The sequence below is a fragment of the Octopus sinensis genome, linkage group LG12 (assembly GCF_006345805.1).
Source record: "Octopus sinensis linkage group LG12, ASM634580v1, whole genome shotgun sequence".
Taxonomy (NCBI): Eukaryota; Metazoa; Mollusca; class Cephalopoda; order Octopoda; family Octopodidae; genus Octopus; species Octopus sinensis.
The window spans coordinates 61,078,506-61,102,527 of record NC_043008.1 but is presented as its reverse complement, the minus strand read 5'-3'; the positions used below and the strand labels follow the sequence as shown (position 1 = coordinate 61,102,527).

General features: G+C 35.6%; 1 pseudogene; it reads left to right on the top strand.

Moving 5' to 3' along the window:
• Positions 1–470: 470 nt before the first annotated feature.
• Positions 471–558, top strand: LOC115218144 (annotated as a pseudogene).
• Positions 559–24,022: the final 23,464 nt, after the last annotated feature.

Here is a 24,022-nt window from a genome sequence, read left to right as displayed (position 1 = left end):
AGTGCGTAACTGGTACTTAATTTATCGACCCCGAAAGGATGAAAGGCAAAGTCGACCTCGGCGGAATTTGAAATCAGAACGTATCGAGGGACGAAATACGGCTATGCATTTCGCCCGGCGTGCTAACGTTTCTGCCAGCTCGCCGCCTGATTAATTATATATACCTGTCTGTATCTAAAATGCGGCGAGCTGGCAGAAACTTTAGCGCGCCGGGCGAAATGCTTAGCTGTATTTCGTCTGTCGTTACCTTGTGAGTTCAAATTCCGCCGAGGTCGACTTTGCCTTTCATCCTTTCGGGGTCGATAAATTAAGTACCAGTTACCCACTGGGGTCGATATAATCGACTTAATCCCTTTGTCTGTCCTTGTTTGTCCCCTCTATGTTTAGCCCCTTGTGGGTAGTAATGAAATATATACCTGTCTGTATCTGTGTATGTGTGTTTGTGAGTCCAAGAACCCTTGTATTTGCGTGTATTGATTTGGCAACACATACTCTAAAATTGGAACGATACAGGGATTAACATTGCCCCTGCACAATGGTGAAGCGTTCTATATTTTTTTAGTCTAATCGCACACGTTGGAGTTTAGCCGCAGGCGTGGATGTGTTACAAAAGTGTGCTTCTTAATCCCATGGTCCCATTGCTTGCTACTTTGAACACGTGAACATGAGCACGCGTGCTTGCACACACACACACACACACGCAAACACATTATTATTATTATTATTAGTATTATTATTATTATTATTATTATTATTATTATTATTATTATTATTATTATTATTCAGTAGTTTTATTTTTATAGCGTGCTTTGACTTCACTACCGAGCGCAGCTCTGTGTGCCTTGGGTATGTGATGTGATTTGTTGTGATGCTCTGATGGTTATTGTATGGAAAGTGTTCTGCGTAGGATGTGTGCAGTGCCTAGTAGTGCAATTTTCTGTATGTTATATGTGTTTGTAAGTCCTGGTGTTTTTGTTATGTATTTGTCTGAATATTTTTTTATCATGCCTAATGCACCTACTATGATAGGAATTGTTTCTGTTTTCAGATTCCACATTCTAGTTACCTCTATTTCCAGGTCTTTGTATTTTGAGAGTTTCTCCATTTCTTTTAGAGACACGTTGTCATCTGCCGGTATTGATACATCAATTAGAAAGCATTTTTTTTCTTCATGATCTCTGACAACTATATCTGGTCTGTTGGCCTTAATTTCTCTATCTGTGTGTATCGGCATATCCCAGAGTATGGTTGCTTTCTCGTTTTCTGTGACCTTTTCTGATGTGTGCCTATACCATCTTTTTTCTGTTGTTATTCCATAATGTTGGCATAGCTTCCAATGTATGTAGGTTCCGACTCTCTCATGTCTGTGAATATATTCCTTCTTAGCCAGGACTGGGCAGCTAGAGATAATATGATTTATTGTTTCTTGTCCATCTCCACATATTCTGCAGTTACTTGCAGATGCATCCTAGATCCTGTCAGTATTTTTCTTGTTTTCCTATCTATTTTGGACAGTTCATTTCGTGTCCAGTTAAGGATATTGTAGCTGTAACTTATAACTGGGACAGCTAAAGTGTTGATACCTATTATCTTGTTTTTAGCATTGAGCTCTGCATTTAGTATTGATCTAACTCGTCTATAATATTCTTTTTTTATTTTCTCTTTCATTTGTGTGTGTTGTGTCTTATCTAGTTCATGGATTCCTAAGTATTTGTAAGTTTGGCTTTGGTCTAATTCTTTTATTTCATTGGTTTTATCTATTGTGATGTTGTTACTCTTAACTAGTTTTCCTCTTTTCATGGTTACTTTGGCGCATTTTTCTAATCCAAATTTCATATCTATTTCTTTGGTAAATCCATGAACTGTCTTTAATAGTGTTTCCAGCTGTTTGTCATTTGCAGCGTATAGTTTTAGGTCATCCATATATAAAAGGTGGCTGATCGTTTTGCCGTAACATTTACATACGCATCCAGTTCTATTTAGCATATCAGATAGAGGTGACAGTGCCAAGCAGAAAAGGAGTGGAGAGAGCGTGTCTCCCTGGAATATTCCTCTTCTAATGGGGATGTCTTTGGTTTTCATGAGTCCCTCTTTTGTTTGTAGGTGTAGGTCTGTTTGCCATTTATTCATAGAGTGCTCTATGAATTTTATGATTGTTTGTGCTACTTTGTTAATGGCTAGTGTTTCGAGGATCCATGTGTGGGGGGTGCTATCAAACGCCTTTTTGTAGTCAATCCAGGCCATACTGAGGCCTTTCTTCTTTCTGTGGCTGTCTTCAGTTACGGCTTTATTAATCATTAGTTGATCTTTACAGCCATATGAGCCCTTGTGGCATCCTTTCTGCTCTTCTGGGAACAGTTTGTTTTCGTCCAGGTGATTGTTCAGCCTTTGCGATATCACTGCAGTAAATGCCTTGAACATAGTAGGGAGGCAGGTTATTGGTCTGTAGTTTTCTGGTTTTGTTGTTTCATTTGATTTGGGAATTAAGATGGTTTTCCCATTCGTGAGCCATTCAGGCATTGTCTCTGGCTCTGCTAGTATGCTGTTAAAGTTTTCAGCCAGCTTTTTGTGCATTCCTGTTAGATATTTCAACCAGAAGTTGGGGATCTTGTCATGCCCAGGTGCCTTCCAGTTGCTTAGTTTTTGCAGTGCCTGGGTGACCTCTTCAGTTGTTATGGGGGTCCAAAGTTGTTCAGATGCCGAGTTTGTTATTTTCATACTCCTTTTTTTTGGCTGTTTGTTCGCCGACCATATTTCTTTCCAGAATTCTTCCAATTCTTCTGCCGTTGGTGCTGCAGTAACTTCTATTTTATTTTTGCCCAGTTCTTGGTAGAACTTTTTGGGGTCGGAGTTGAACTTTTTGTTCTGTTCAAAGAAGCGTTGGCGTTTCTCGTACCGGCGGATCCTTTGAGCTTTGGCAAGGATATCTTGCTTCAGCTTTTCTTTTATCTCCGGCAAATCTTTTTCTGTGATGTTATATTTGCGGAGCATTTTTGTTCTCTTTTTGTTGCTCAGTAGCGTTGCTTGTTTGCTGATTTCATTAAGAATCGACAGGTCTTTTCTAATTTTTTAAAATTTTGTTTTGGATGTTATTTATCCACAGGGTTTGTTTGGGTGGTGGTACTCCTGTTTGGGCGGGTTTGGGTGAGTATCCAGCTTCTTTTGTGGCTGCAGTGGCTGCTGCGTATATCAAGTCATTTAGTTCAGTGATATCACTTTTTTTTGTTTCAGTGGCTAGTTCAGTGACGGCTAGGTTTATGTTGTTTATAATTGGTGTTGTTATTGCGTTTATTTTGATTCTTGGGAGGTATGGTCGGTGGTCCATTTTGAGCTCTGTGGTTTTTAGCTCTTTGATTATTTTACTTTTTATATTATCATAATCATTAGGCTCCCCTTCGTTGTTTACATCGTGTTTGTTGGGAATGTTGCGTTTGTCTTCGTGTTTTACAGTTTCAGTGTTTATATTATTGGGCATTGTTGTGTGGCTTCTATCTACATTTTCCTGGTGTATTTTTTCTTTTAAATGTTCTATTTCTATTTCTGATATTTTTTTGACTTTGAGAATGTATCTTCGTACGTTAGCTAATTTATTAGGGTTCGTTGCTGTATCCAAGTCTATATTTCTATTATTTTCCTTCCATATTTTATATGTATGTGTTGTATTTTCATTTTGTGGGTAGAGCATTGTTGTGAAGTATGCGTGTAAGATAGAAATGTATTCCTCACGTGTCCATTTACGTCTTTTGGGTTTTAATTGCGGGACATGAGGTACAACGTCCGGCCCATTATTTTGACGGTCGTCATTTTCGTAGGGTACCGGTCCGTTTATTTCTGTTGTCACATTATTTCGCACGTGTAGTTTTTCGTACATTTTTGTTGTAGGTTTAATGTACGTACCGCTCGATTGTTATTCTTGGGTTGAATAGTATCGGTGGCATTTAATTTCTTCGTAGTTCCTTTGTACATGGTGTTTGAGGTCGGGGATGATCGTGTTGTTCCACGCATGTTTACATGTGTTGTGTTAGAGGTGGAGATAATATCGAGTCAAAATACATCATTTCGTTTCGAAAATAGTAATAAATTTCAATTCGTATTACTTACTCGGATATAGTCCAATTCTTTGTTAGTAAATCTTTGGCTCCATAGGGTGTCCTTCTTTTCGATGTTTGTGGATAGATTTCGGAGCTCTGTATTTTCCTTCTTACATCTTAAACGTCCCCGGTGTCTTCTCTTAAACGTCCCCGGTCTTTAAACGTCCCCGGTCTTATTATTATTATTATATTATTATTATTATTATTATTATTATTATTATATTATTATTATTATATTATTATTTCTATATAAGACGCCGCAAACTATCCAATATCGTAATATTGTTGATTGAAGATTTTTTTTGTATATCCGGGGTTTGTACTGTCTGTCAAGTCACAACAAGGACCTCAGACTGATAATACTGTACGCAATATGCAGTTCCAAGTAATGCCGATGCTTGCGATACCATTAGAATGTAGGGTATTTCTGATGTTTCTAGATGTTTTTTTTTTTTTTTCAGAAAGGGTAGTATTGAACTCATTGCTCCGTTGACAATAGGCACAATATATATGTTTGTCGCTCATAGGATCTACATATTGGCGGCCTCAATTCTCTGGTCTCCATATTTATCAATATTTTCTCTTTCTTTTATGAATCTATGTTGATCTCCTGGTACTTCCACATCGATTATTAGACATTCTTTGTCCATCCTAAAGATCACTATATCCAGTCTTCTGTGCTCTAAAAACGTTTCTGTCTGGAAGTGAAAGTCCCAGAGGATTTTTGCCTTCCCTTTTTCGTCCATTACTTTTTCCGGTGTATGTTGGTACCAAGCCCAAGTTACCTCGTATACATACTTCCGGCATAGTAGCCCGTGAAGGTTTTGGGCTAACGTGTCGTGTCTGCTCTTATAGAGTTTTTTTAACAGGACCTTCACAAGCACTAACAATGGTCTATACCAATTTGTCCTCTGCCACCATTCTTTCTTTTCATATATAGTTTGTTTACGTTTGCTTTATTGTGTAACACCCCATGCAGTGTCATCAACTCTCTTGTCCGTCTATCCACAGTTGATATTACCTCCTTAATACATTTGAGGATGGACACAAAATATATCACCACTGTGACTGCATAGATGTTCATTGCGGTAATCAAAGTTTTGGTATTCAGGTTGGATTTCAACTCCATCTTCACCCTGAAAAAGATAGTGGTAGTACCAATAACTGTCGGAGCTCTGGGAACAGTGAGTAAAAATCTTGAGAAGTACACGGAACTGCTAGGGACTGCAATACGGGTGGAGCACTTGCAGAAAACAGTACTTTTGAGGCGGAGAGAGAAGACCTTCAAATGAGAATGCATAAATAGTTTGAAAGAAATTCACAGGACGTTAAGGATAATACAGTATCATGGGCATGGCTCGAGCGAGGTGATTTGAAGCGTACCACCTACAGCCTGATCATTGCTGCACATTTTAGGTGACGACTTGGGTTTATATTCGTACCAATCTTTTGCTCTGTAAAGTTCATATTTGTTGCAAAGTGTCCATATTCTTTCTGGGCTAGTGCGAAACATTGTCTGTTATATGCCATACAGTTTCAAAATTTTGTTCACAATTTCTGCACTTATCACATTCTGATATAGTGTCTATTCTGTATATGATGAAATTGTTTGTTAAGGCATGCTCTGGGGCAGCACGTGATTATCATTATTAGTATTTCTAATATAGATGTTGATTACCAAGACAGCAAACTATGACGCCGGCCGTATTTATCACGGTGACATATACTATTCCAACAATCACAAAAGCACACGCGTTAGCAATTCAGTGAATTATTTGTAAATTGTATGTCATGTTTCTCTTATAAGTACGGATGCCAGTATTCTGAAGGTTTCTCATTAAAGTACTCAAAATATAGCCAGATGTGCATAGACCATGAAAAAATTATTAAGCAGCTTTCTGTCGAATTTACGTAATCAACATAATCTGCTTTTCATAATTCAGATCTCTTAGAGTCTGATATGCCTTGCATAATGGCATATGCAAATGATAAAATTAATTAGAACTGGCACTTAATGACATGCATTTCCATACTACGTAGAAGGATAATTTTGTGAATTTGATTTCTAAGAACATCAGTCTCCTTGAGCAAATGTTTGAGGCAGCATTAAACCAAGAATATCCTAGGCCAGACTGTAAAAAAATAATATGCTAAGACTAATTATGTTGCATCCTGTGGTGAATTTCATGTCTTGTTATCGAAAACATTTGCCCCTAGGAATTTCTTAACTCCGCTGAGAACATTTGGTGGGTAATATCTCACCGAGATAATTATGTATACTTCGTGGATTACGTGGCGCACAAATATGTCTGTCTATCTATCTATCTATCTATCTATCTATCTATCTATCTATCTATCTATCTATCTATCTATCTATCTATCTATCTATCTATCTATCTATCTATCTATCTATCTATCTATCTATCTATCTACCTATTTGTCTGTGTGTATGTGTCTCTCTCTCTCTCTCTCTCTCTCTCTATCTCTCTGTATATATATACATGAATACACAAACATACATATATAGAGAGAGACAGACAGACAGACAGAAAAAATACAGACAGAAAGAGAAGACAGACTGACGGACAGACTAACAAACAGACAGAAAGATAGATAGAAAGACTAATAGATATATACAGAGGTGTGTATGTATATATATATCTATACATCTGTGTGTATATATATATGGATATGTATGACTATATATGCATATATACATGTATATATATATATATCTATATCATATATATATATATATATATATATATATATATATATATATATATATATTCACGTTACGCGCCTGTATGTGCGTGAATATAAATTGTTGCTTGTCCTCCTGATAGGCTGGAAACGATGTCGTCATTTTTCAAACTTAGTACTGAATACATGATATGAATTAATTTTTTTATATGTGATTTTATATTTTACTTGGAGGAGTCTAATTAACGGCAGTCTCGACCGTATAGAATTTTTTTCAGTCGTGGTCATTTCACAAGATCAAAGACAATGGAAATGCCCACGATGCGATCTCCAAACCTCCTAGTCGCTTAAACAAGCACACCGACACACACAGTCATACACAAGCATGAGTATACACATGCATACACAAAGGCTTACACAAACAGACGATCACACACACAGGTTTGTATATATTATATATATATATATATATATATGTATATATATATATATATATATATATATATATATATATATGTATATATATATATATTATATATATATGCATATATACATATATATATATATTATATATATATATAATATATATATATATGTATATAATATATATATATGTATATATATATATGTATATATATATATATATATGTATATTATATATATATTATATATATATATATATGATATATATAATATATATGTATATATATATAATGTATATATATATACATACATATATATATATATATATACATACATATATATATATATATATATATATATATACATATATATATATATATACATATATATATATACATACGAATGTATATAATATATAATATATATATTTACCTAGATATATGCATACATAAACATATAAATGTATGCAGTATATATATATATATATATATATATATATATATATATAATATATATATATATATATATATATATATATATAGGTAAACAGTAAAAATAATTACAGACATGGACAAGAACATGAAACACCACAGAGACGACACAAGAACCACAGGACGGGACATTCGAAGCCCTCAGTCATCAGTCAAGAACCAGATCATCTTAGCAATTTCGGCTGATTAATCTTGAGATTGCTCCGATATGGCCAGCCCGCCAAGGGAAATCTAAGCCAAGCGCATTAGATCCCCTGGAAGAAAGCTTCGAATGTATACAACACGAGGACGGAAAACGAACGAAGTACACGAACAAAAATACAGAATACGTGACACCAATAAGAATAGAAAAACGTAAAAACAATAACGGTAAAAATAAAAAATAAACAACAAAACAAAACCAGGACGTAAGACAAGGGTCTTTCGACAGGACGAGTTGAGTATGGGGCTGGCTTGTGAAGTTGTGCCTAATGGCCGCGGGGAGACGAACAAATACGTGTTGCTTCTGCGACTGCTGAAACAAAAAGAGCGCTCAACAGCGGCTAGCGGTCACGTGAGAACAAAAGACAGGAGAAAGGGACAGATGAAAAGAGAGAGAAGGTGGACGAGGGAGGAGAAGAAGGAGACAGATCGAGGGGGCTGGAGGTGAGAGAGATAGAGAAACGTAGAAGGGGGGAGACGGATGGAGAGGGAAAAAAAGGAAGGGGAATAAGGGAGGAGAGAGAGAGAGAAAGAGACAGATTAAGAGTCGTATCAATGCTAGAGAAAAAATATACTTATCGTATAAGGACAATTGTGGATACGTAGCCGCCGATTATATAGGTAAACAGTAAAAATAATTACAGACATGGACAAGAACATGAAACACCACAGAGACGACACAAGAACCACAGGACGGGACATTCGAAGCCCTCAGTCATCAGTCAAGAACCAGATCATCTTAGCAATTTCGGCTGATTAATCTTGAGATTGCTCCGATATGGCCAGCCCGCCAAGGGAAATCTAAGCCAAGCGCATTAGATCCCCTGGAAGAAAGCTCGAATGTATACAACACGAGGACGGAAAACGAACGAAGTACACGAACAAAAATACAGAATACGTGACACCAATAAGAATAGAAAAACGTAAAAACAATAACGGTAAAAATAAAAAATAAACAACAAAACAAAACCAGGACGTAAGACAAGGGTCTTTCGACAGGACGAGTTGAGTATGGGGCTGGCTTGTGAAGTTGTACCTAATGGCCGCGGGGAGACGAACAAATACGTGTTGCTTCTGCGACTGCTGAAACAAAAAGAGCGCTCAACAGCGGCTAGCGGTCACGTGAGAACAAAAGACAGGAGAAAGGGACAGATGAAAAGAGAGAGAAGGTGGATGAGGGAGGAGAAGAAGGAGACAGATCGAGGGGGCTGGAGGTGAGAGAGATAGAGAAACGTAGAAGGGGGTGGGGAGACGGATGGAGAGGGAAAGAAAGGAAGGGGAATAAGGGAGGAGAGAGAGAGAGAAAGAGACAGATTAAGAGTCGTATCAATGCTAGAGAAAAAATATACTTATCGTATAAGGACAATTGTGGATACGTAGCCGCCGATATATATATATATATATATATATATATATATGTATGTATGTATGTATGTATATATATATATATATGTATGTATATATATATACTTCCTCATTCGTCTCGTCCATTACTTGTTGAAGTCATTGAACTAGAGCTATGCTATGCACCGACTTGTTGTGTAGCTATTATCAATCTGGTAATCATTTAAATGGCCCCCTCTTTTGCGAACGGTTTTCATTTCTCAACGATATAATTAGAAGTGCTCTTATGCACCACGACTTTATTTGAGAGGTCATCTGAATGTAAATATGCGGTATTCCTTCTTCTAATACACACACGTAAACACACACACGCCCACATGCACACACATACACACACACACACATATATTTTCATACATATATATATGTACATATTTATATATATATGCATATATACATATATATATATATATATGCACACACACACACACACACACACACACACACAACACACACACACACACACACACACACATATATATATATATTTGTGGTATTGTGGAGGCGCATAGCTCAGTGATTTCAGCGTCGAGCTTACGATCGTGAGGTTGTGAGCTCGAATCTCGGACCGGGCTGCGTGTTGTGTTCTTGAGCAAGACACTTTATTTCACGTTGTTCCAGTTCACTTACCTGTGGAAATGAGTTGCGACGTCACAGGTGCCAAGCTGTATCGGTCCTTGCCTTTCCCTTGGATAACATCGGTGGTGTGGAGAGGTGAGGCCGATATGCATGGGCGACTGCTCGCCTTCCGCAAACAACCTTGCCCGGACTTGCCCTTGGAGGGTAACTTTCTAGGTGCAATCCCATGGTCAGTGTCGTGACGGAAGGGCGTCTCAGACTCAGATATATATATATATTATATATATATATATATATATATATATATATATATATATATATCTATATATATATATAATATATATATATATATATATATAGCAGCGATAAATGAATCAAGTACTATTCTGTTTCCTGCTACTGTCCTGAAGGTATGTAGACACCGACTTGCATTACCCATAATCAACCTCTGGGGAAATTCTTTATACTCAGGCTATATATCGAAACACCTCTTATCTCATTCTATCATCCCGGTTTTCAAATAGGGAAACAGCTGCCTCGAAGTCACCTACCACCCAGTCTCATTCGTCTTTCATATCATCAGAATGATTGAAAGACTGGTGTGATCAAGACTAGTTGGCTTCTTGGACGTCACAATCTTCTAAATTCGAACCACCATGGCCTTTGCTGAGACGGAGACTGTCTAGCACAGCTTTTACGCCATATCGATGATGTCCTTAAAGACTTAGGTTCTGGTTCGAACTCTGATGTTATATATCTTAATATTAGCATAGCGACCGAAAGAATTGGACACAATATACTACCGTCAAAATTGTCAAATATAGAATCCGTGGAATCCGGGGAATCCACTCAAGTCCAGCAAAATTCACCAGTGGTGTCCCAAAGAGGACTGTCTTGGGCCGTGACTATGTTTAAACAATCGTACACTCTTCCTTAAGGCGTACCAATTACAATACATCAAATACCTAGAATAGCTAGAACAGCACGATAACTCGCATCAGATTCCATGTAGGAGCGGTAGACATGGATGTTTATTCCTGTTTGTCTATTACCATATACAAAACGTTGTAAAACCATCTGCTGGTATGTCCGAACGTTTCATACCAGCCTACCCACGGTCTAGCAAAGCAAGCATTTTGTGAATGCATGCTCTATATTGTCTATATATCCCTCCAGCTGCTTATCATTCATATTTCAGTCAGTCAATCAATCAATCAATCTATGTAACCATCTATCTATCTCTCTATCTCTCTCACTATCTATCTATCTCTATCTATATATTTATCTCTCTCCCTATCTATCTATTAGGAAAAATATACAGGGTAGGAAAAATTATAGAAATTTTGTCTACCTGTAGCCTATAATTCAGAAAATAGTCCAAAAATTTCTATAACTTTTCCTAACCTGTATTTTTTTCTAATATGATTTTAGCAATTTAGAAGTCGACATTTTATTTGCCACTGAAAAACACGCACTTGCGCGGTGGATATGAAATATAATATACAAAGATGAGACATGAGCTATTCTGCCTCGTAATTATATGTTAATCTTTGGTGTACCCGCTGGTGAGAACATCACCTAGCAAATTATTTTATTTGTTAATTAAAGTTCGAAACCATGGTCCGGTAACGAAATATGATAAATGTTTCTATTTTTTATTCCCTTCGAAATTACCCCTAACCGTGGTTTGGTGTTTGACTGGTCCTTCTAGTATGCTAGTAGGTGTCCTGTCAAGGCATCTCCTATGTATTTAAAAGTACGCTAAATTTATAACTATCTATATAGATGCGTGTATGTGTGTGCGCGCGCGTGTGTGTGTGTGTGTGTGCGTAAATGTAATTATCCAATTATCCAGATGTAAGAAATTAGAAAGCTTTTTGCAGTTTGTGGAAGGTCGTAATTTTTTCCTGTATCGAAGTTCGATAAGCTAAAAAAAATTGTTCATTCTTACCTAATTTTTCTGTCTTTTCTTCCTCCGCTCTTTCCCCTTATTCATATTCTTTTTCTGAATAACTTTAGACATTTGCACTTTCCTTAGTTCTTCACACATTTGCTTTTCTTTCTTGTTCACTCATTCATTTGATCATTTTCGATTAAATCTCCTCGAAGTTAACTGGAGATCCCTTGACGGCGATGTAACTTTCATTTAACTAAGGTATGTTCGGCCTGATGAATAGCCAATGGAATACCCCACGTTAAGTAATTTCCAGTTCCAAATTTTTGCTAGCTAGGAAACATAAGTAGGTTGGATTTTACCTGATCCATTCCCTAAATTTGGATATTTGTTTATTCTTTTATATGTTTCTGCCCTAAGGCTGTGGCCATGCTGGGGCACCTCTAGTATATGTATATATATATATATACACAATATATTGCCTAGAGAAAATAATCTAATAATGGGGCATATAAAATAGGTAATAGTATGAGCGCACATTAATATGCATTTTTTTCCGATGAGGGCTTACACGCCCCAATATTAGATTATTTTGTTTCGCGTATAAGCATAAGTTTTTTAATTATATTTAGAGAATTCGCAATCGTCACCGTTTCCTAACTTACGCAGACAAGCATCCTTGGATGTACATATACAAACGTATGTATGCATTTCTCAAAACTGAAACTTCGAAGCTAAGTAGAGTAAATTAATGTACTCGTTGGGATTAAGGATCAGAAAAATCGGTATGATGGAAGCGTTTGGAACTCCTATCTATGTCACGAATATGATCAGCTACTTCACTTTTATTATCTCAGCTGAGTTTAGTAAGTGCTTTTTATATCTTCCATCACAGTAGGGAAATACTTTGTGGAGCCAAACTGTCTCAACAGGTGTAAAGCGCGGGCTAATAAATGTGGAAAACCAATTTAAAAAGCTGTTACATAATTCACAGTATGATATGCATATTATTTTGGTTTTTCCTTTGATGCAGAAATTAGGATGAATCCACAGAAGTTTCTTTTCATGAATCAATAATTAAAGCTCGAGATTGTTGACTTGAGGCTGCAAAACTATCGCATAACTGATATACTTTTCATTAATTATCAATCTCTGGTTGTGAAACTGCTATTCACATCTCGATGTCTCGATAATTATTGTACATTAATTGGCAGTTTGTAATTAAGTGTAAGCTTGCATCTGTGAAGTACTTAAAAAGTGCTGCTTACTTGTTCAGGCAACGATTAAAAGATTACTTGCACTATTATGACTACCAAACGTAATGCTGAAAATGCCGGAGAAAGAAAAGAAAAGAAATAGTCTTAGGTTTAGATGTTAATGAACTAATGCTGTATAATTATAATGGAATGAATGCATTTTCATATGATGTATATGTATATATATATATATATATATATATATATATATAATATATATATATATTATATATATATATATACATACATACATGCATGCATACATACCTGCATACATATATATATATACGTTGTGATTGTTTTAATGCGCATAATGAATTATTTCAATACTACTTTTTAACACATAAGCACACAAACACACAAAATAGTAGTTTGTGTTTGCCTATTCCCAGTTTAAATTTGAAATCCATGACACTTTCAAACCTGTAAAACAACGAGACGCCATATATTATAGAGTACTTTTTCCATAGAAACGAGGTGCATTTAAGAAAATTTGAAACTTTTTTTACGAGAAGCAGTTATAACTATCTTATAACTATAAATGTTGTTATTTATTGTATATCATTATTGTATAGATAATAAGCTAAGATGCCAAATTTTGCTATTCCAGATCGAAGAAAACGGCTGTAACAACACTTTGAACACATCCTAGTAAACACTGTTTGTTATTGCTAACTAGTTTGCAGAATACACCTTGGACGTTTGGAAGGTCGCTATGCGTTAAATTTCATGTTAAAATGAGAAAAAGTGCTATAGATTCTTATGAAATGCTCCCTATTGCTTAGGAAGTTACATTGTTGCTGGTACAAGAGGCTCAAGTACAGAAGAGAGGTGGAGAGAGAAGATAAAATGTGTAGTATAGATAACGTCAAAGCATCAGAACTGGTTAAGAAAATTCGCAATGTTGTGAATAAAAAATGTTGTGTATTCATAAGAGCAATAAACATATTGTTCGTTGATGGTGTGTCAAGGTTGCACACAATTGATAATGAAGATATAGACATGTACAAAATTTGTGCTATGTTTGTTCCAAAGCTACGCAAGGACGAGAAGTTATAAGCGGGCAATTTAGACTGGTCGTGTGCATACGTGCATATATATGTATGTATACGTTCGTATATGTAAGTATTTGTATGTTATACGTATATATATCTGTATATTCCATTGAAGAGGCAAAACATTTCTCCAGCAGAGTCAGAAATCCGAGATCTGGAATTATCCAGTAATTTTTTGCTAGTTTATTTTATACTTTTATCCTCTCTCCTGTGCTGTATGAACATTTAATGTGGTTTCAGAGTCAGGTTTTGGCTGCTATTTCAAGTGTGGTGGTATCTCTTAGATACTCTAAATTATAGTATACATATACATATCAACATGTGATCTCTTGAGCACCACCAGCTCAAATATTTTCTCCTCTGTCTTCCCTCCTTGGGATCTTTCCTTCTCCTTTTTTCCGACGAAGAGCTCCGCTCGAAACGTTAAAACCTCCTTCCCTTCTTCCTGAGCGTCAATAATACTTTAATTGTTCCACGTCCTGCGTTGCTGTGTTTTTATCTCTTTTTTTCTGTGTTTTCTTGTTTGGATTAACTATATATATACATATATATATCTGTATATTCCATTGAAGAGGCAAAACATTTCTCCAGCAGAGTCAGAAATCCGAGATCTGGAATTATCCAGTAATTTTTTGCTAGTTTATTTTATACTTTTATCCTCTCTCTCCTGTGCTGTATGAACATTTAATGTGGTTTCAGAGTCAGGTTTTGGCTGCTATTTCAAGTGTGGTGGTATCTCTTAGATACTCTAAATTATAGTATACATATACATATCAACATGTGATCTCTTGAGCACCACCAGCTCAAATATTTTCTCCTCTGTCTTCCCTCCTTGGGATCTTTCCTTCTCCTTTTTTCCGACGAAGAGCTCCGCTCGAAACGTTAAAACCTCCTTCCCTTCTTTCCTGAGCGTCAATAATACTTTAATTGTTCCACGTCCTGCGTTGCTGTGTTTTTATCTCTTTTTTTCTGTGTTTTCTTGTTTGGATTAACTATATATATATACATATATATATATATATATATAATATATAATATATATATATAATATATATTATATATATATATATATATATATATACATATACATATATACATATATACATGTACATAAAATATAATTAAAATTCAGTAGATCAAGTACTTAAATTAAGGTACCTTGCTAGTTCTGTATAAACCGCACAGTCCAATAACATTTTTCAAATATTTAGTATCAAGACTCCGTGTAGATGTGTCTGTATCTAATATTCCTGTCGTGTATGCAGACAACGCAATCCAATTGAAGATAGCATCTCTCGGTAATTCAGATATGTACTTTTCATAAAAGTACTTTCTATAATATTTCCGAAGTGCAGATTCCCAGTTAGGTGAAAAGAATATCAAAAAGTAACAATGATGTACAGGTACCAATATATTACGTACATTTCAAGCGATGTCATTTAATTGATTAATAAAAACATTACATTAGTTTGAAAGATCCCGCTTTATTCAGATGTCGATATAAAAGTTCATAAAGGATAGACCATTTTTTAACAAATTTATATGAATAATAGAAACCCGATTAATAACATTCTTTCTTTATGTTATATCTGTGGCAGAATGAATTTAGAAAAGTATGCATATCTTGTTAAGCCTACTATAATTGTGAAAGGTAGGAGAGTCCAGTTTGCTGGACATTGTTGTAGAGCTGAAAAAGAAGTAATTTCTACTCTTCTCCTTTGGAAGCCATCTACTCGCAATACCAGAGGGCGCACACTCTCCTACCCTGATGTAATCTCCAGGGATACAGGCATCCAGCAACAGGACCTCCGTAATGCCATGATGGACCGTGAAGTCTGGCGTAGCATGGTAAATTCCATTGTCTCAACCACGGTCGAACAATGATGATGATGATGATAATTTAGAGAATAGCTGAGGAAAATGATGGGGGTCAAGAAAATAGGAGTGGTGACGTAGACATTTATGCTTTGATTTTATGTAGCATGTAGTGTTCAAGCATTTAGAATTAAATCCATTGGGAGTTGTCAACTGTATTCTAGTTGATGGTGATTAATCAATTGATGTCAATCTCCTAGACTGGAACCATTTATTTCTCTTTATCTACATAAAAGGATATGTCACAGAGAGGCAAGTAATAGAATGACTGATGGGGAAGAGGTGATAACTAGAAGAAAGAAGGATAGGGGTGGCCAAATCTTATTTAGACTATCAAGTAAAGGAGAATGTAATGAAAAGCAAAAGAGATAAGTAATATATACTTTAGGGTGGAAATTAGAATTGAATGATACGGAAAATAGCAATTTATTACTAAACAAATTTACTATATTAAATTAAGAAAATTTAAATCAATATATAGAAAAAGGATAGAATGTAAGTTTAAAACCTAATAATGGGATACTTTGATATATAAGAAAAACTGTTTAGGTTTTTCTTATATTGTGAAGAAAGCTATGATATAAACATTCTATAAATGAATGCGTGGAGGCGCAATGGCCTAGTGGTTAGGGCAGCGGTTTCGATTCCCAGACCGGGCGTTGTGAGTGTTTATTGATCGAAAACACCTAGAAGTTCCACGAGGCTCCGGCAAGGGGTGGTGATCCCTGCTGTACTCTTTCACCACTCTTTCTCTCACTCTTTCTTCTGTTGGCCTGCTCGCTTAGCCAGCGGGGTGGCGTCATTCGAAGGCTAAAACAATGCGAACGCATTGTGACCAGCGATGTGTAACAACATCGGATGGTCTAGTCAGTCACGTGATCACGTGATCACGTGATAATGAATGCATAACTAAATCAAAATATCATATGAAAAGGAGTACGTAGTATATATTAAAGCAATAACAAGGACTATTTTCTTCATTATGGGTGGATAAGTATAAGATACCGAAAATGTGGAACCGAATATAATGGGTAATTGAAGTAGAGGTATATTGTTATTTACTATAAGGGAATCCATTGCTATTTAATATAAGGGAAGCTAATCCCAATTCCGAAAGGGTACATATACTTATTGAAATATTACTGATCAAAGTGGTTAATAGAAAGCTATACTACATATATATCGAGATAATAGAGTGTATAAGGTGCATTCGGATGCAATAGTTAAACCGGTTTGGGTATGTAAACATTTAATGAATATTGCATGATTAAAAGATATACTAAAATCAAATAAAGATTTCCATATCCAGTAAATTTAATAAAAAGAACTTCATGATAAAATAATTGTAAATTACAAATACTAGGAAAAATTATGAAATGATGTACGAATGTATAAAAATATCACCTGCACACACACGACTTTATAAAGCATAATGCGTAGTAATAAATATAAAATATGATATTTTATTTTACAGTAAGTGTTATGAAAAGAGATTGAAAACACCTTTATAATCGATAGAAGCTACACAAATGCATAGGAGGGTACATAGATATATAAAAAATTGATAATATAAGGTATAAAGATATAAAAACTTAAATATTTTTATAAAACTTTTATAAAATATTTCTTTTTGAATTATATGAAATGTATAACAGTAGTAAAAAAAAAGGATAAATAAAGAAAACATAAAATGTAAAAAGGATGATTTTATAAATAGGGATATAAACTGTAAATTATATTGGTATAATGAAAAGTATTCTTAGATATGTTATTATCATAATACCCTATAAAAATAAAAAATATGTATATAAAATGCTAATTGAAAAAGTAAAGTAAAAATAAAGACACCTTTCAAAATAGGTTTATAAAATATTTTCTAAACTTTACCAAAGACACTGATTTAGGTAGCATAATAACAGTTCCTGAGGGATATACTTTATACTCAGGGGAGGTGTAAGATTTAGTAATCCATTGCTATTTACTATAAGGGAATCCATTGCTATTTAATATAAGGGAAGCTTATCCAAATTCCGAAAGGGTACATATTTAATATACTTATTGAAAGATTACTGATCAAAGTGGATATTACAAAGCAATACTACAAATATATCGAGATAATAGAGGATATGCTATGAATGAAATGATACACCGGATAAATCGTGTTACCAAATCATAGTATAATATATTTATAATTACCTGCTTCTAAAGAATTTGAAGGCACGGTTAATTCTATGAACACAATATATATTATCGATTAGGTTTTGTTTATATTTGTTTATATTATTGATTAGGTTTTGTTTATATTTGAATATTCCGTACATCTCCATACAGCGTAGTTCACATGCATATCGGTTGTGTATGGTTGAGCTCTACGGTATATATCCCATTGTAGGCTAAATTTACTATTACTCGGTTGTTCCGAAAATAATGGCGCTTTAAACGTTGTGTTTTGAAACCCAGTTTTATCATAGTATTTTAATTATATTTTAGATGAATTTCGACATACTTAATAATTGATGTATGCTCTTTAATAATTTTCTAATTATTTCAGACAGAAAACATTCTTGAAGCATATGTGCCCTTATTCATGAACATGACAAAATATGATATTCGCTAACTTTACTTGCATGAGTTAATCTTGGGTGCAGTGCCCCCTAAACTGCTACCAATATTAACAGAGCATGGAGAGAGGATTCCACAAGTCATCGCACAGTACGAAGGTGGTTTCAGAATTTCCGTTGTGGTGATGAGAGCCATGAAGATGAAAAAGATAGAGGACGATCGCGCAGTCTTGGATATGAACAATTGAAAGCAATTGTTGAATAAACCCCACGTCAAAGTGTCAGAGAAATGTCTCAGACACATGGTGTCGTTATTGCAACGGTCTCACGCAATCTACAGAAGATTGGTAAGGTGAAAAATCTCGATAAATGGGTACCGCTAGAGCTCAATGAAAATCAAAATGTTCGGTGATTTGAAGTGTGCTCGATGCTCTTTCTCCGAAACACCAATGATCTTTTTCTTGACCGAATAGTCGCATGTGACGAAAAGTTGATCCTTAATTATAACCGTAAACGATCAGGTCAATGGTTTGATCATGATGAGTAACCCAAACATTTCCCAAAGCCAAAGAAAAAGATTATGGTGATTGTCTGGTTGTCTGCAATTGGTGTTGTGCATTACAGCTTTCTGGAAGCCAATCAGAGCATTACACCTAGGGTTTGCTGCAACCAAATCTCTGTAACGCATGCCTACTTGCAAAAAATTAAACCTGCACTGGTGAATCGGCGTGCCCCAATTCTGCTCCCCATTACTGCAAAGCCACATGTTGCAAATATAATGCTCCAGAAACTTGGAATACGAGACTTTACTACGTCTTCCGTTTTCTCCGGATACTTCACCCACTGACTACCATTTTTTAAAGCATTTTAGCGCGTTTGTGATAAAACTTTCAGGTCTAAACAGGAGGTGGTATGAGCTTTCAAAGATTTCTTAGCATCAAAGCCAATAAGTTTTTATCAAAGCCTAAATAATCTCGTTGATCGATGGCAGAGATGCATAGATATTCACGACTCATACTTTGATTAATCAAAACAGTTCTATTGTTAATTTTTCCAGAATAAAATTATGTTTCTGAAATCGGCCATTATTTTCAGAACAACCTAATAGTATCCTTGTTTGACAAGATTTTCGTAGATAATATGATGCTGTTGGCTTTATCCCTAATAACGGGCATTGGGATCCTTCCCTACAATTACAACTGCGGATATTGTTTACCCTATCATTAATATTTGAGCGATAACGTCTTCGAGGTATCGCTCAAATTCGTAGAAGTATTACCAAGTGTTATGTCACTATTTTTCAAGTTATTATAATAAGTATTATTACTTCTATTTTTATTATCCCTATTATTTCGGACTTTATCATTAGATATTTTGCCATGAACCAGTAATGATTGCATTTGGGATATCTGGTGTTTCATCTGCGGTTTATTGGCTCTGATACCTATACTGACTGCATCGTGGCTAGCTGAGAGTGGATTCTCAGTATTATCCATGATATTTTTGATTCTTACATGTCTACTATTATTATTAGAATCAGTATTAGGAGTTAACCCACTATTACCATTATCATCATTATTATTATCAATCTCGCGGTGTAATTATATGTTTCTTCTGTTCAAGCAGGTTATAATCATAACTATATATCGAATGGTGGAATAAGAGACTTTGATTCTCCTACGAGAGAAGGGTTTGTTATACTTACGTCAAGTTGTAAAGGTTTTCTCCCAAATCGCAATAAATTTATTATATGGATGGAAGCACTCCGTCGGTTACGACGACGAGGGTTCCGGTTGATCCGAATCAACGGAACAGCCTGCTCGTGAAATTAACGTGTAAGTGGCTGAGCACTCCACAGGCACGTGTACCCTTAACGTAGTTCTCGGGGATATTCAGCGTGACACAGAGAGTGACAAGGCCGGCCCTTTGAAATACAGGTACAACAGAAACAGGAAGTAAGAGTGAGAGAAAGTTGTGGTGAAAGAGTAAAGCAGGGATCACCACCATCCCCTGCCGGAGCCTCGTGGAGCTTTAGGCGTTTTCGCTCAATAAACACTCACAACGCCCAGTCTGGGAATCGAAACCGCGATCCTATGACCGCGAGTCCGCTGCCCTAACCACTGGGCCATTGCGCCTCCAAATTTATTATATATATTAGTAGAGATTACACTACTGAAAGGAATGTTATACCAGTCCATGTTATTATTCCTATTATTCTTATGTCTCTGGAAGCGGATCCTATCATCCCTGGTACTATTTCCCGAACATCGAGTTTGATTATTAATTACGATTTCATTATCGGTATTTATGTTATTATTAGAATCGACCCCGTTCTTTTCATTTAAGTTCTTGTAATGTTTTTTTATTAATCAATTAAAAGAAGCCACTTGAAATAGCTGTAATGTATTGACACCTGTACATTTTTCTTACTTATATATATACGTCGTGCTACTTTCAGTTTCTGTCTACCAAGGTCATTCACAAAGCTTTGGTCGACCCGAGGTTATGTTAGAGGACGATTGCCCAAGGTTCCCCGCAGTGGAATTGAACCCGGAACGATGTGGTTAGGAAGCAAGCTTCTTAGCACACAACCACTTCTGTGCCTTTATAAATAGGAATTTATGGAGGTTTCGAAGCAGTCATTTATAGTTGTACTCTTTACCTATGTATCAGACAAATATTGACATAACAGGGTTGTTAACTTTCCAGATTTGTTTTTAATTCTTGAGATTGATGTCTTTTTCCCACTCTCCATCGGTATCAAATGACTACAATCGATTGAAAGCCGAGTAAATTCCAATCAATCAATTCAATTTGCATATACACACACGCGTACACACACATATATACACGCTCACACACATACGAATACACACGCTCACATACACACAAGCATGTATACATATATGTCTGTCAATGCTGTTGTGTGAAATTACATGACTCAGTACCAATGTTATTACTGGATTCTTTTGGTTATACATAATTATAACGTCATAAAAGAAATCAAAGGTGTGCTATTAAGCAGCTTTACCTTAATTGCTAGACATTAGTGACAGCAATGAAGTGTACAAACATAGTTGTTCCCTTGAATGCTGCATATACCTTGTGGATTTATTACATTTACGATTTTTCCAACAAATTACTCGAATAGTGATATTGATGTGTACCTAATAAAACTAGCTCACTGCGTGTGTGTCTGAGGGTATGAGTGTGTATGTGTATAAACACGAACTTGTGTGCACGCTAGTGTGTGTTTGTGTGTGTCTAACGCACGCTTGTATGTGTAAATATTATTTCTGTGCGAAGGACTGTACGTGCCTAAATGATTTTTAATATTCACATTGCTACTTTACTGGTTTTTCTTTCGCCTTTATTTTTCTGAGTTTAGTTTCCGATTTGGTTTACTTTGACTCTCCTTTTTTAGACTCTCATTCTTTAGACACCGAGGTTGAGCTAATATACTTACCCAGCCCCATGAAATTTTGGGGCTTGTACTAAAATTTGAAACCCGTATTCATATAGCTATTCACTGGATATATTCTATATAGGAACAGCGAGTGACCTATATTTCTGTCTGTATGTATGTATGCACACATGTATATATGTATCTGAATACCTTATTTATATATGTATCTATATGTACATGCACACACACACTGATATATATATATATATATAAATACATATATTAATAAATTTATTTATATATACATACATATATTAATAAATTTATTTATATATACATACATATATATATACCTACATTCATATATGTGTGTATATACATCTGTATATATATATATATATGTGTGTGTGTGTGCTAACATGTATGTATATGTGTATATATGCATATATATATGTGTGTGTGTTGGGTGTGTGTCTGTGTGTCTGAGTATTTCTGTGTGAGTATGTATTGATAAAGCTGTTTATAGAAATAACTTCACACATTCACAATATTCAAAGAAAAATATTCTAAAATTCATTAGCTATTTCAAAAAATATATCTAGAAAACAATGTATCACCAAATAGTCATTTCGTACATTCTTTCACTTGTTTCAGTTATTAGACTGCGGCCATACTGTGGCATCACCTTGAAGAATTTTACTCGAATTTGTATAAGATTAGTACTTATTCTATCGATTGCTTTTTACATTTCGATTACTTTTTTACATTTAGCTAATTTTGACCCACGTGATTGTATAGCGCTTTAGGGCACAGACTAAATGCTTGTTATTTGACAGCAAACAGGTGGAATCTTCTTAGCCTTCCACCGACAATAAGCACACTTGCCACTTATTGGGATAGTTGCAGCAACCTACTCTTGTTGTGCAATTCATGCGATATATATACATTATATATATATATATATATTGTTATGTTTCGGAATGGTCATATTGCCAGTTTAGCCAATTATATATATATATAATTTATGTGAAATAGAAAGATGAATAATCTTGTAGCAGATTAATCAAAAGTTTAACCGATACCTTGGTAGCAAAAATCACAGCAGAAGACAGCACGGTTGGAGGTACAACCATATGGTGTTGCAACCGTGCGTTGGTGCGGATAATTGAATTTTAATATTATTAGTGAATTGAAGAAATGGAGCTGAACGAAGATTGAACAGAAATCGTTTTATTTCTTTCTACACGTGTTTCGAAAGGCACAATTTACCAAAATCCGATTGAATAATGAGACCATATTGTGTATTTCTCTTCAGGAAGAAATAGGAAATCCGTTGGAAAAAACAAAAACAGAACAGAGGCGGAGCAAAACAAATCGAACTAGGCTCCTAAGAGCCCATGGCCAAACTGTTTATCAGTGTATGTTGAGAACGGGTGGTGGGTGCGTTGAAGATTTTAACGGGTCAGGCAGCGGTCATTCCTGTGGGTGAGGGCACGGGGTGTGTAGATGTTCTTTGTGACCGAGAGTAAAGTTCTGACTATTTAAAGAATATTGGATGTATTATATGGGGCGAGCAAATTCTACTTAGAGACATGTGTGTGTTTACTGTTCTATATATGTGTGCTGGCGCAAGTTGGTAAGAAGCGCTATTTTCTGGTCACTGCTGATACCTCCGTCAAGGGGTAGAAAACACTAAAAACCTCGCCCAGATAATCGCCTCCCATAATAATAGGCTGCTTACTAAGACCCTATCACCTTTTTCCGGAAGCACAGCTTCTTCCGCTCCCGGTTTAATGCTCAGTAGGAATAATAATAGTAGTAATAATGATATGAGCCAGTAAAGTGAATCATAATCTCAGCTCCAACCAGGGATTATATACTAGGGGTATAGTTATAATAGGGGTGTTGTAGTTGACGGTAAAATGACAGTAGTGAGGTGAGCGCAGCTCGGCTCGTTAGGTGAGAGTCCCATTAGCAACCCCAGCATCGTTTCCGGCAATAGCAGCACCACGGCACTAGCAATGACAGTACTCTGATAGATAGTGGAGAACCAGGGGTTATTCCGTTAGTTAATAGTGACGTA